Source organism: Triticum aestivum, chromosome 6B (assembly GCF_018294505.1).
Source record: "Triticum aestivum cultivar Chinese Spring chromosome 6B, IWGSC CS RefSeq v2.1, whole genome shotgun sequence".
NCBI lineage: Eukaryota > Viridiplantae > Streptophyta > Magnoliopsida > Poales > Poaceae > Triticum > Triticum aestivum.
The window spans coordinates 697,097,242-697,111,427 of NC_057810.1; the positions used below are offsets into that span (position 1 = coordinate 697,097,242).

The 14,186-nt window shown below is 42.6% G+C and overlaps 3 non-coding genes and 1 pseudogene across 3 annotated transcripts; 1 reads left to right on the top strand and 3 right to left on the bottom strand.

Annotated features, from left to right (window-relative positions):
- LOC123139661 (wall-associated receptor kinase 5-like) overlaps nucleotides 1–13,859 on the top strand; it is a 51,968-nt pseudogene extending 38,109 nt beyond the window's left edge.
- LOC123140304 (small nucleolar RNA Z223) lies at nucleotides 4,816–4,906 on the bottom strand. Its single transcript, XR_006469930.1, has one exon. It is a non-coding gene; the product is annotated as a small nucleolar RNA Z223 (small nucleolar RNA).
- LOC123140456 (small nucleolar RNA U36a) lies at nucleotides 4,960–5,044 on the bottom strand. The gene has a single exon (XR_006470014.1). It is a non-coding gene; the product is annotated as a small nucleolar RNA U36a (small nucleolar RNA).
- Nucleotides 5,549–5,640, bottom strand: LOC123140278 (small nucleolar RNA SNORD96 family). The gene has a single exon (XR_006469907.1). It is a non-coding gene; the product is annotated as a small nucleolar RNA SNORD96 family (small nucleolar RNA).
- Nucleotides 13,860–14,186: the final 327 nt, after the last annotated feature.

The window sequence follows — 14,186 nt, forward strand, 5'->3', positions numbered from 1 at the left end:
CTATTCTTCTCTATATTGCTTGCGTTAGAGTAGTGTAGCATGTTACTGTTCGGTTACTCCTATTCTTTTTGCATAGCCTGTCATTGTTGCTACAGTCATTGATACCTTACCCGCAATCCTAAAAGCTTAGTATAGGATGCTAGTTTATCATCATTGGCCCTACATTCTTGTCAGTCTGCCTTGCTATACTATTGGGCCGTGATCACTCGGGAGGTGATCACGGGTATATACTATACATATATACATACTACAGATGGTGACTAAAGTCGGGTCGGCTCGAGGAGTACCCGCGAGTGATTCACGGATTGGGGGCTGAAAGGACATTTGTCCCGACGGCCCGCTGTGTGGATCTTTGTGGCGGAGCGACAGGGCAGGTTGAGACCACCTGGGAGACAGGTGGGCCTGTCCCTGGTCGGCGTTCGCGATTGCTTCATAATAACACGCTTAACGAGATCTTGGTATTTGATCTGAGTCTGGCCACTGGCCTATACGCACTAACCAACTACGCGGGAAAGATATGGGCACTCGACGTCGTGGTATCAGACGAAGCCTTCTAGACGTCAGCGACTGAGCGGCGCGCGCCTGATTGGACCGCGTAACGTGACTTCCTTTGTAATGGAGGTTGCTAAGTCTGCTTCCGGCCGCCCTCGCAACGTGCAGGTGTGCAATGGGCGATGGGCCCAGACCCCTGCGCCATAGGAGTTAGACCGGCGTGCTGACCTCTCTGTTAGGCCTAGGTGGGGCTGCGACGTGTTGATCTTCCGAGGTCGGGCATGACCCAGGAAAGTGTGTCCGGCCAAATGGGATCGAGCGTGTTGGGTTATGTGGTGCACCCCTACAGGGAAGTTAATCTATTCGAATAGCCGTGTCCCTCGGTAAAAGGACGACCCGGAGTTGTACCTTGACCTTATGACAACTAGAACCGGATACTTAATAAAACACACCCAGATAAGTTCCATAGACAACCCGGTGATCGCTTTTCCACAGGGCGACGAGGGGAGGATCGCCGGGTAGGATTATGCTATGCGATGCTACTTGGAGGACTTCAGTCTACTCTCTTCTACATGCTGCAAGACGGAGGCTGCCAGAAGCGTAGTCTTCGATAGGACTAGCTATCCCCATCTTATTCTGGCATTCTGCAGTTCAGTCCACTCATATTGCCTCCTTACACATATAACCATGCATATGTAGTGTAGCTCCTTGCTTGCGAGTACTTTGGATGAGTACTCACGGTTGCTTTGCTCCCTCTTTTCCCCCGTTTTTCCTCTTCTTCTCGGATGCCGCAACCAGACGTTGGAGCCCAGGATCCAGACACCACCGTTGACGACGACTACTACTCCGGATGTGCCTACTACTACGTGCAGCCCGCTGACAACGACCAGGAGTAGTTAGGAGGATCCCAGGCAGGAGGCCTGCTCCTCTTTCGATCTATATCCTAGTTTGTGCTAGCCATCTTATGGCAACTTGTTTACTTATGTCTGTACTCAGATATTGTTGCTTCCGCTGACTCGTCTATGATCGAGCACTTGTATTCGAGCCCTCGAGGCCCCTGGCTTGTATTATGATGCTTGTATGACTTATTTATGTTTTAGAGTTGTGTTGTGATATCTTCCCGTGAGTCCCTGATCTTGATCGTACACGTTTGCGTGCATGATTAGTGTACGATTGAATCGGGGGCGTCACACCCGTTGATACGCCTAGTTGATGTGAGACTTTCTTCTCCAACTTTTTGTCCTCACAACCACCATAATAGGCCACCATAGTGCTATGTCCATGGCTTGCGCTCATGTATTGCGTAAGAGTTGAAAAGCTGAAGCGCGTTAAAAAGTATGAACCAATTTCTCGGCTCATCATCAGGGTTGTGCATGATGGGAGTATTTTGTGTAATGGAAATGAAACATGTCCTAACTATATGATTTTGTAGGGATAAGCTTTCTTTGGCTATGTTATTTTGATAGCACATGATTATTTGTTAGTATGCTTTGAAGCATTATTATTTTTATGTTTTATAAGCTTTTATCTTGAGTCATTTGGATCTGAACATTCATGCCACAATAAAGAAAAATACATTGAGGATTATGCTAGGTAGCATTCCATATAAAAAATTTCTTTTTTATCATTTACCTACTTGAGGACGAGCAGGAATTAAGCTTGGGGATGCTTGATACGTCTCCAATGTATCTATAATTTTTTATTGTTCCATGCTATTATATTACCTGTTTTGGATGCTTATGGGCTTTATTTTACACATATATATCATTTTTGGGACTAACCTAATAACCTGAGGCCCAACCCGTATTGCTGTTTTTTTGCCTATTTCAGTATTTCGAAGAAAAGGAATATCAAACGGAGTCCGAACGGAATGAAACCTTCGGGAGCGTGATTTTTGGAACGAACGTGATCCAGAGGACGTGGAGTGCAAGTCAAGAAACAACCGGAGCCTCCACGAGATAGGAGGCCCCCCCTATAGGGCGCACCCCCTGTCTCGTGGGCCCCTCGGGCATCCACCGACGTACTTCTTCCTCCTATATAAGTCTATGTACCCCGAAAACATCCAGGAGCCACCTGCAGAAATATTTCCGCCATCGTAACCTTCTGTATCCGCGAGATCCCATCTTGGAGCCATCGCCGACGTTCTGCCGGAGGGGGAATCCACCACGGAGGGCTTCTACATCAACATCCTTGCCCCTCCTATGAGTTGTGAGTAGTTTACCACAGACCTACGGGTCCATAGTTATTAGCTAGATGGCTTCTTCTCTCTTTTTAGATCTCAATACAATGTTCTTCCCCTCTCTTGTGAAGAACTATTCGATGTAATCTCTTTTTGTGGTGTGTTTGTCAAGATCCGATGAATTGTGGGTTTATGATCAGATTTATCTATGGATAATAATTGAATCTTGTCTGAATTCTTTTATATGATTGAGTTATCTTTGCAAGTCTCTTCGAATTATCAGTTTGGTTTGGCCTACTAGATTGATCTTTCTTGCCATGGGAGAAGTGCTTAGCTTTGGGTTCAATCTTGCGGTGTTCTTACCAAGTGACAGAAAGGGTTGTAAGACACGTATTGTATTGTTGCCATCGAGGATAACAAGATGGGGTTTATATCATATTGCTTGAGTTTATCCCTCTACATCATGTCATCTTGCTTAATGTGTTACTCTGTTCTTATGAACTTAACACTCTAGATGCATGCTGGATAGCGGTCGATGTGTGGAGTAATAGTAGTAGATGCAGGCAGGAGTCGGTCTACTTATTGCGGACGTGATGCCTATATACATGATCATGCCTAGATAACGTCATAATTATTCGCTTTTCTATCAATTGCTTGACAGTAATTTGTTCACCCACCGTAGAACTTATGCTCTCGAGAGAAGCCTCTAGTGAAACCTATGGCCCCCGGGTCTATCTCTTATCATATTTGCTTTCAATCTACTTTTATTTGCATCTTTATTTTCTGCTTCTATATTATAAAAATACCAAAAATATATTTATCTTATCATACTATCTCTATCAGATCTCACTTTCACAAGTGCCCGTGAAGGGATTGACAACCCCTTTATCGCGTTGGTTGCGAGTTCTTTGTTTGTTTGTGTAGGTTCGTGGGACTTGTTGAGGAGCCTCCTACTGGATTGATACCTTGGTTCTCAAAAACTGAGGGAAATACTTACGCTACTGTGCTGCATCACTCTCTCCTCTTCGAGGAAAACCAACGCAAGCTCAAGACGTAGCAGGCCTCGGCCTTTTTACAGTCCATTTTCTTAGTTTTTAGGTTTTTTTCCTGTGAATATTATTTGAAAATGGCATTTTTATATGCCAAATACTATTAGGTCCCACTTGTCAGGTTCTAATTAAAGACAGCCAATTTTGGCTAATAGCACAATCTTTACATAATTCATTTCACCATTACATGTGATACTATCAGAACATATAACTCCTACTACAAATACACTCCATACTTCTTCACTTTTCTGGACTACCAGAACACGCCACTTCAAACTTGAAATTTCCTAGGCCTGGAGCTCCTATAAAAGGGTGAACACAAAGTCATTAGAGTAGCATTTTCATTCCTAAAGTAGATATTGAAACCTCCAGGTTTAGTGTATAGACTATCTGGAAAATATATATTTAACAAAATTTCACAGAAATGCAGATTTATGTATCGAATGTATGATAAAGCAGCAGAAATGCAGATATATATCTATGAAACAATAGGTCAACTAGAGATTCATGTCTACAATTTGCTAGAGAAGAAAATAACAAGTCAGGATACAAAACATGGTTTCAATTTGTTCTTTGCATATTACATCAGTAGTTCTGTTGCAGGGTTCTGGTACATCATGATCTACATGCACATGAGATAGATGGACTTGGCGCACATGATATGAGGGTGGAAGGAGGAGGAGCAGGGCATACCTAAGGTGTCCAGGTCCTGCAGCTCATCGGAGATGTTGCAGGCTCGCCGGCATCGACAGCCACAATAGCAGCAAGCTGGGTGACGTACAAACTGAAGTTGCGTTCATTCAGTTGCAAAACAACAAAGTTTGCTAGTTCCTGTCCATCAACAATCACACAAGCATCACTTGTACAACAGCAGGAGCAAAATTGATATGAGTTAGAAGGAGCAGAGTTCGACTAGTACAGCCAGTAGAGCTCAACTAGTACATCGCAGTACACATGAACCATCTATTCCACATCACAAGAGTAAAATCTTGCTATAAACAGTAGATTATCCCCTAAAATAAGCTAATTAGGTACCAATACACAAGGCACATCAAGCACATACTAAACAAGCCACGGCCATAATACATGAGTACTAAACAGATCTTGTATAACAGGTTTTTCAGTCATGAATTTTCAGAAGCAGAACTGGCATGTTTGTTGAAAGTGTTTTTCATCACAGCCATGGTCAAACAGAACACATGAATCTAGAAGAATGACAATAATGAGAGTGTCTCTTTTCGCCTCATATTAAGAAATTCAACCATGTTTCCCCTTGTCCTTCATGAATTAATCAGAAGCACGGGTAAGGTTCAAATCACTGCCACTAATCCAAAGAAATGGCAAACGCTGCAAAGGGTTGGCAAGTAAACCATTTCTCTATCCGCGCCCACTACATCCCCCTCAGACCAAGTGCAACAAAGAGGGATAGTAGATGCTAAGTGGAAACAGGACAAAGAGCAGAAGAATTTAAAAAATGTAACTTATGAGAAGAACAAAGTGCACAATTTTTTTCTCTCAGATGCCAACCACAAGGGTAGCACAGATGATGCAGACATATCAACATGGCATCAGTTCAGACCGCCCGTCTGCTTGTACTCTCTTCATAGAGAAAGATTTTAGACCAAAAAATTATCAACAAAGATCACAGCAACTTAAAAAATATGAACATATCCAGTCATTAGGCGTCCAAAAAGATGGTGTTTTATTCGGTTTCCATCGTTGTCCAGCCATATTCTATACATAGTAAACAACAGAATAAAAAAACTGAAAAATAGATGACATGTAAGTTCGAAGGTATTCAGAAAAATTACAGTCAAGCTGTTCAATTTGTCCTCAGAATTGCAGAATGACAACATGGGCGCACTGCGACCAATCAGTCCCGAAAGATGGTATGATTAACAGGTTTTTCATCACCGGACAAATAGAACAGTAACACAAACAAATAGGTCTATAAAACAGAACTTAAATTACTACAAAGAACAAAATCTGACAAAAGAAGACAGAAAAGGAACGACACTAACAGTAATACGTGAGAACATCCCTCACATCATTCACTTTAGCGACTCATCTTTTCAAGCATTCAATCAAATCATCTTTTCAAGCATGCAAGTTGTATCCAGAATTTGGATATAGGTAGTACGCTCATGTGGTGAATTTTGTGAATGTATACTCTACATCTACCAAAAGGATCGCTCCCCTCACATGCAAATATAATTCAGTCCAATTGCTTTCTTCTCCCCTCACATGCATAAGACAAGAGTAGACCATGTAAACAGGCGGATCAGACCTTCGCCTTGGGAGGGAGGCGAGTGCTACCTGTTGCCGTGTCGTCGTCGAGCTCGGCTGGTCCTCCTCCTCCTCCTCCTTGAGCAGGACAAGGTTGTTCCTCCCCTACACTCCAATGTCCATCTTCTCCAAGGACATCTATAAGGGCACAACACACCATTGATGCAAGTGTCACCAAGATAGTTTCAGTCAAAGTTAAAGCAAATGTAAACATGCAAACTCAGCCAAACCGAGGTGCATATTCATATGTGTGTGTATGTAGAGATGCAAGTGCCGTCTGAATTTTGGGGAACCAAAGCGTGATTGTTGTTGTTGCTACTTTAGCAGCAACATCATCCTCAAAATCAAACTACGAAAATAAATCATTCATATGCAGCAGCCCAAACTCAACTTTGAGAGAGCGGACTGATTAACATTTTTTTTGTTGGGTCGAATTTTTCACAAATATAGATAGAAGCACTCCATAAGCTATCAGAATAAATCATAGAGATGCTGGCCGAACTAGTTGGCGCACTCAAACAATGCAAGAGAGCGGCTCGATGAACAACTAAGCAAGCATACACAGTAAGTAAAACTACATCACCAATATTATGTAATTAACTGGAAGCTCTTGTTCATCATACCAGTACAAATATACTACCCCGATGGATCCCATTCTCTTTTTTTTCACCGAACGGATCGCACGGAAGGATCGATCTCTCCATGCCAATGATCGATCGATTAATTTTTTTTACCGGTCCAGAGAAGCCCAGCCAGCATAGCACGGCACCGGAACAGCCGGTAGAAGCCTAGCTAGTGTAGCGTGATACGAGTGACACTATGAGCGATAATCCAGCCGGCTGCCACAATAAGCTAGCAAGACATTTACACCATAATATGAAGCAAACAGAGCAATCCCAATGTACACAAAAATTGTACTAATTTCATTAAAACAATACTAGGTACGACTGGAGATGCATAAAGAACAACTAGGTACGACTCACCCTAGATGCATGCATGCATTAGCATCCATACTTGCAGTGCATTTAGTAAAGAACAAATTACTGTATTTCCCAAAGTGTATAATAGCTTTGTGAAAAAGATGATTGTATCAGTCATACACTTTTCCCTGGATCAATGTATGCATGCAATTCATCCAAGCCGAGCATGATGCTAATTCCTACTCATGTTGCTAGCACATATACATACATACACACCAAGAACAAATTCACAGGCACATAAATGAATATCCCCTGGATAGCATGGTAATGAACTACTAACAGGCAATTTGATAGGACTAGTACTAGTGATAACAACCCAACGACATCCTAACAGCCGCAGCAACACGCACACTTCAACCGCCTGAATACTGGTGAATAGAAAAGTCTATCCATACTTGACACACGAGCAAATCAATGTCAAGTTCATCTCAGATGTGTGGTTCATGACAGCGGTAGCAGTTAACAAGATTACTGAGTTTTAATTTGTGGAAGCAAGGAAACAAGCAATAGAATGCCTATCTCGTTCACCACTAGAATAACAGCAGTAGCAAATTCAGTCAAGCATGTGAGTAAGTAAAAGATGTAGATCAGCAGGGAATCAAACTAGTTCAAAGAAATCTGTAACCAAATGTACAATAACAATCATCTAGTATTAATCAATGGTTCTGTTTTGATCCAAATTAGATGAATTCAAGGCTAATCTATTATGTGACAGTAGAGGAGTGAGTGCTATTGTATAGTTAGAAAAATGCTACACACAGAGTGGTACATATATACATTTAGTAATAGGTGTAGAACAATAAACAGAGCAAGCGGGCGAGGTTGGTTGGTGAGTCAGACTGGCCCTGCAATCTGACGAACATGACGACACTGGGCTTGCCCTTCTTGGGGTTGAAGACCGGCTTCCCTGGATCCAGCATGTTGCAGAGCTCCCTGAAGACGGCCTCTAGCAGGAAAAACACAAGGGCATCAGCCTCCTCCCAACCAGTCCCCCTGGCACGCGTGTCCCTCGATCGAATTAGCGCAGGAAATGAATTGAGGTAGGTGGAGCCGGCGGGACCTGCTGTATGATGCACCGCTTGTTGGTGCCGGCAGCGAGGGTCTCGAGGTTGACGATCTTCCGGACGTCGGACTGCAGGAGCGCGCGGGAGATCTCGTTGAGGCATTCCCCGAGCAACTTCTCGTCGATCACCGTGGTGTTGCTCATCTGCGCGAGCGCGTGGGAGATGCTCCCGCCCAGCTACGTGAGCACCATCTTGGCTGGGCTCCCGGGGGGTCGGGCCTCGTCGGCGGCAGGGTGGGGTTCTGGCTGCGATCAGGGGCGGCGCACGGCGTGATCTGGGAGCGGGGGTGGGGAAGGGGACGCGGACGAGAGGAGAATCGGACGGGGGAGATGGGGAAGATTTTGGTTGGGGGTGGGGATTGGGAAACGCGGTGGGGATTGAGGGAGAGGGACGACATCTACGGGACGCATCGAGGAAGGAGATGGTGGCGGGACGGGGAAGAGGTGGCGGCAGTGAGGAGATAAGGAAGGGGGTGGATCTAGCCGTCACCATGGCCATGGTCGTGCCATGCGGCTAGGTTGGTGGGCGTCGAAGAGGGCGGAGCACAGTCGCCGTCGCCGCGCCGGAATTGGTGGGAACGCCACCCTCGAAATCCTAGCCGTGGGAAGGGGTTGGGGATGAGCTACCGGGGACGCGAGAGGCGGATCTGGCCGGAGGGGAGGGAAGAGCGGAGGCAGGGGAGCACGGATCTGGATTGCGCGCCGGCGAGGCCCGCCGGAACAAGAGGCTTAGGTGGCGGCGACAAGGGTTTCGGGGGAGGGATTGTGGGTGCGTGAGGGAGCGAGGGGCAGAGAAAGAAAGGAGGCGGGGGGGTGGATGGAAAACGTTCACGAGTAGAGCTAGGGTTTCGGCTTAGGTGGCCTTGGGGTTGGTGTGGTGGGCCGAGGACTGCCATTGGATCCGCAAGCATCCGACGGTGTTCCATGCACGATCCGCGTAAGACGTCCACAGACCAATCAAAATGCAGTACCACGTTATGACCATTTAAATTGGTCGTAGTTGACTAAAAATAGTGTGTTAAAATCATATCTGCTATTTTATGACGTGAGAAAATTCAAGAAGAAAATAAAAAACCTTCTCATTGTGTCACCAAATGTGAATAAGTTTTCAGGAAAAGTAACAAATATGAAATAAGATAAATATCTTTAAAATATGTCATGAGAAATGAGTTTTTTGGCAAAAAAAAACATTTTCAATTTTTTGAATGTCCAAAATGAGTTTTTTTGTGAAGGACCTACCAAATATTTGTTTAAAAATTTTACCAAATCAATTTTCTAAAATACTAGGACATACTTAATGCACAATTGAACAAATGGTTGGGTGTACAAAGTTTTGATCCACCTCTAGTGAAAAAGACAAATCTCCGCCGATTCAGCTAGAAGCGGGTCAAATTTTAACTACATCTGCCTCGTAGTTTGCTCTTTATTTTTTCCAAAAATCATTTATAGGTACATAAGTATCTATTTAATCATAGAAACACAAAAAGTTTTCCAAGATCAACCACTAGCTAGGAACGGTCATTCCCGCCGTTTTGACCGCATTTTGAAACGGGCATAAAAAATTCAAAAAAATAAAAAAAATTGCAAAACCTTCGCATCGTGTCGTTATATGTGGCCAAGTTACCAGAAAAAATTATAAACTTGTAATACGGCAATTATTTTAAAAAAGTGTTCTCAGAAATGAGCTATCATGCGTGAAGATTCATGGCTTTCAAGCCAAATGATCAATCTTATGGCCACATGCATGGCATAGTTTGTTCAAATGACCTCATATCATGCACAAGGGTGCATCTTGGAATTCCAAACAATGTTGCCTAAGGGAGTTTTCATTTTCTTTGCATGGAAAATTCATTTTCCATTTTTCGAGTGCCTGAAATGAGTTTTTTTTTTTGTGAAGGACCTACCATATGTTTGTTGCAAAATTGGACCAAATAAATTTTCTAAAATACTAGAACATATTTAATGCACAATTTACCAAATATTTGGGTGTAAAAAGTTTTGATCCACCTCTGTTGAAAAAGACAAATTCCCGCCGATTCAGCTGGAAGCAGGTCAAATTTGAACTGCAGCTACCTCGTAGTTTGCTCTTTATTTTTTTCAAAAATCATTTCTAGGTACATAACTATCTATTTAATTAGAGAAACACCAAAAAAATTCCAAGATCCAACCACTAGCTAGAACGGTCATTCCCGCCGTTTTGACCGCATTTTGAAACAGGCATAAAAAATTTAAAAAAAAACAAAAAATTGGAAAACCTTCGCATCGTGTCATTTTATGTGACCAAGTTTCCAGGAAAAATAATAAACTTGTAATACAGAAAATATTTTAAAAAGTGTTCTCAGAAATGAGCTATCATGCGTGAAGATTCATGGCTTTCAAGCCAAATGATCAATCTTATGGCCACATCCATGGCATAGTTTCTTCAAATGACCTCATATCATGCAAAGGGTGCATCTTGGAATTCCAAACAATGTTGCCTAAGAGAGTTTTCATTTTCTTTGCACGGAAAATTCATTTTCCATTTTTCGAGTGCCTGAAATGAGTTTTTTTTTGTGAAGGACCTACCATATATTTGTTGCAAAATTGGACCAAATCAATTTTATAAAATACTAGGACATATTTAATGCACAATTGAGAAAATGGATGAGTGTAAAAAGTTTTGATCCACCTCTGGTGAAAAAGACAAATTTCTGTTGATTGAGTTGGAAGTTGGTCAAATTTGAAATGTATCTACCTCGTAGTTTGCTCTTTATTTTTTCCAAAAATCATTTCTAGGTACATAACTATCTATTTAATCAGAGAAACACCAAAAAATTTCCAAGATTCAACCACTAGCTAGGAACGGTCATTCCCGCCGTTTTGACCGCATTTTGAAACGGGCATAAAAAATTTAACAAAAATCAAAAATTGGAAAACCTTCGCATCATGTCATTATATGTGACCAAGTTTCCAGGAAAAATAATAAACTTATAATATAGAAAGTATTTTAAAAAAGTGTTCTTAGAAATGAGCTATCATGCGTGAAGATTCATGGCTTTCAAGCCAAATAATCAAGCTTATGGCCGCATCCATGGCATAGTTTGTTCAAGTGACCTCATATCGTGCATAAGGGTGCATCTTGGAATTCCAAACAATGTTACCTAAGGGAGTTTTCATTGTCTTTGCACAGAAAATTCATTTTCCATTTTTCAAGTGCCTGAAATGAGTTTTTTTTGTGAAGGACCTACCATATATTTGCAGCAAAATTGGACCAAATCAATTTTCTAAAATACTAGGACATATTTAATGCACAATTGACAAAATGGTTGGGTGTAAAAAGTTTTGATCCACCTCTGGTGAAAAAGACAAATTTCCGCCGATTCAGTTGGAAGCGGGTCAAATTTGAAATGTAGCTACCTCGTAGTTTGCTCTTTATTTTTTCCAAAAATCATTTCTAGGAATATAAGTATCTATTTAATCAGAGAAACACCAAAAAAATTCCAAGATTCAACAACTAGCTAGGAACGGTCATTCCCGCCGTTTTGACCGCATTTTGAAACGGGCATAAAAAATTCAAAAAAAAATAAAAAATTGGAAAACCTCCGCATTGTGTAATTATATGTGACCAAGTTTCCAGGAAAAATAATAAACTTGTAATACAGAAATTATTTTTAAAAAGTGTTCTCTGAAATGAGCTATCATGCGTGAGGATTCATGGCTTTCAAGCCAAATGATCAATCTTATGGCGACATTCATGGCATAGTTTGTTCAAATGATCTCATATTGTGCACAAGGGTGCATCTTGGAATTCCAAACAATGTTACCTAGGGGAGTTTTCAATTTTTTTCACGGAAAATACATTTTCCATTTTCTGAGTGCCCGAAATGAGTTTTTTCTTGTGAAGGACCTACCATATATTTGTTGCAAAATTGGACCTAATCAATTTTATAAAATACTAGGCCATATTTAATGCACAATTGACAAAATGGTTGGGTGTCAAAAGTTTTGATCCACCTCTGGTGAAAAAGACAAATTCCCGCCGATTCAGGTGGACGCGGGTCAAATTTGAACTGCACCTGCCCCATAGTTTGGTCTTTATTTTTTTCCAAAAACCATTTCTAGGTAAATAAATATCTATTTAATCAGAAATACATGGTTTGATGGCGAGACATCGAGGTTTGGACGGTGGCCGAGGGCCCCAACTCTAGAGCGCATAAGCTCGCATGCCCGCCGCGTGGTCACCGCGTGACCGTGGCGTTGCCTTGCGTTCTGGGCGTCCTAGGCATGTCTAGTGGGTTGGGCACTCCCCAGGTAGGTGCTAGGAAGAAAATTACAACATAAGATTCTCATGAGGAGACAGAATTATGCTCAAAGATGAATTAGCAGCCAAGTGTTTGATTAGCGGTACGGGAAATGCACATGGCCAATTGGCGTGAGTTTTGGCTGAGGATGATCATATAATAAGAAGAATGTATTCACAAATTTTTAGGGAAATCGAGAATATATAAATAACACTTCCTTCACAAAGTGCTGCTCTGAACAGAATAGGAAAATGAATATTGTTGAGTTATTTTTAAACTAGGCAAGGAAGGTTTTTGGCATATTTTATGAAGATATGATCCAAACAATTTATGAGATTTTTTTGGTAATTTTTGGAATAACAGAAATATAGGTTGCTTCACAACCTAGGGAAAAATTGACACATGGACATGACACATAGGCAAATCTGATGAGATGGCGCCTAGTCATCACAACCCACCACAATCTACAAGGCTATGGCCATCTATATTGGTCGTTAACAACTAGAATAAGGCAGCGAACCAGCGTTGTTTGCTTTATGACCATTTCGTGTAAGGAAATTACGACCTTTCTGATCAAAATGGTCGCAATGGTTTAGGGTTTGGAGCCCCCCGAGCAGCTTTTGACCAATTGGTTTCAAATGGTCATAGATCTATGACCAATTCTTCCAGGGTCACTGACAGAAGGTCACTAGTTGACATATTTCTTGTAGTGCTCGGTCGCAGCAGCCATGGCATTGTGTACAGAGGTGTTCTAAAGGACAAAACTGTAGTGGCCATCAAGAAGTACAAGATGATGAAGGCGATAGAGGCCAAGGAATTCGCTAGGGAGATGCTCATCCTGTCGCAAATCAACCACCAGAATGAGGTCAATTTGCATGAATGCTTCCTCGAGGTGGAGGTGCCGATGCTGGTCTATGAGTACTTCTCCAATGGCACTCTCTACCACTACATCCATGGCGGGAAGACCCCAACACCAACAAGGCACTCGACACCCGCCTTCGGATAGCAGCGGAGTCGACCGAGGCGCTGTCTTATATGCACTCATGAGCCCTCGCCGCTAATCGTCCATGGCGATGTCAAGACGGCTAACATCCTGCTTGGCGGTAGCCTCACAACCAAAGTCTCTGATTCGGGGTGTCAAAGCTAGCACCAAGTGATGAGGCTGAGATTGCAACACTTGTGCAAGGCACATGCGGGTACATGGACCCGGAGTACCTCATGACATGCCAGCTCACGGATAAGAGTGACATGTATAGCTTTGGTGTCGTTCTGCTCGACCTCTTGATAGGGAAGAAGGTGCTCTGCTTTGACGGGCCAGAGGAGGACATGAGCCTCGTGTCCCGATTCACGACGGCCTTGAAAAACGGCCAACACAGCGAGCTCCTTGATGACTAGGTGAGAACGGAGATGGCCCCTGAAGCATTGGAAGAAGTAATGCACTTCGTGTTGCGGTGTGTGAGCATGAGCATGGAGGAGCGCCCGTTGATGAAGGAAGTTGTAGAGAAGTTGGAGGCGTTGAGAAGGACCTGAGGCATCCATGGGGCTAGGCTGGTGCTGGTGATCCGAAGGAGGGGCAAAGCTTGCTTGGCAGAGAGCAGCAATGGGATGTGAATTATAAGTTCAAACCGCATGACGTGCTTGATCTTGAAGACGGTAGTACATACACTTTTAGCTTGTAGCCAATTTGTTTTGCTAGGGCTTTTAATTTGTAGATTGTTGCAGTGTTTGGTGGAGAGTCTTTTTAAAGTTGGACACAAATGTGCAAAATCTTTTGGATGTAACAACAGAAATGTAGATTGATTCCATTACAAAGATCTTTTTTTGCGAGAACAGAAGAGAATCTTCATTAACTAGATT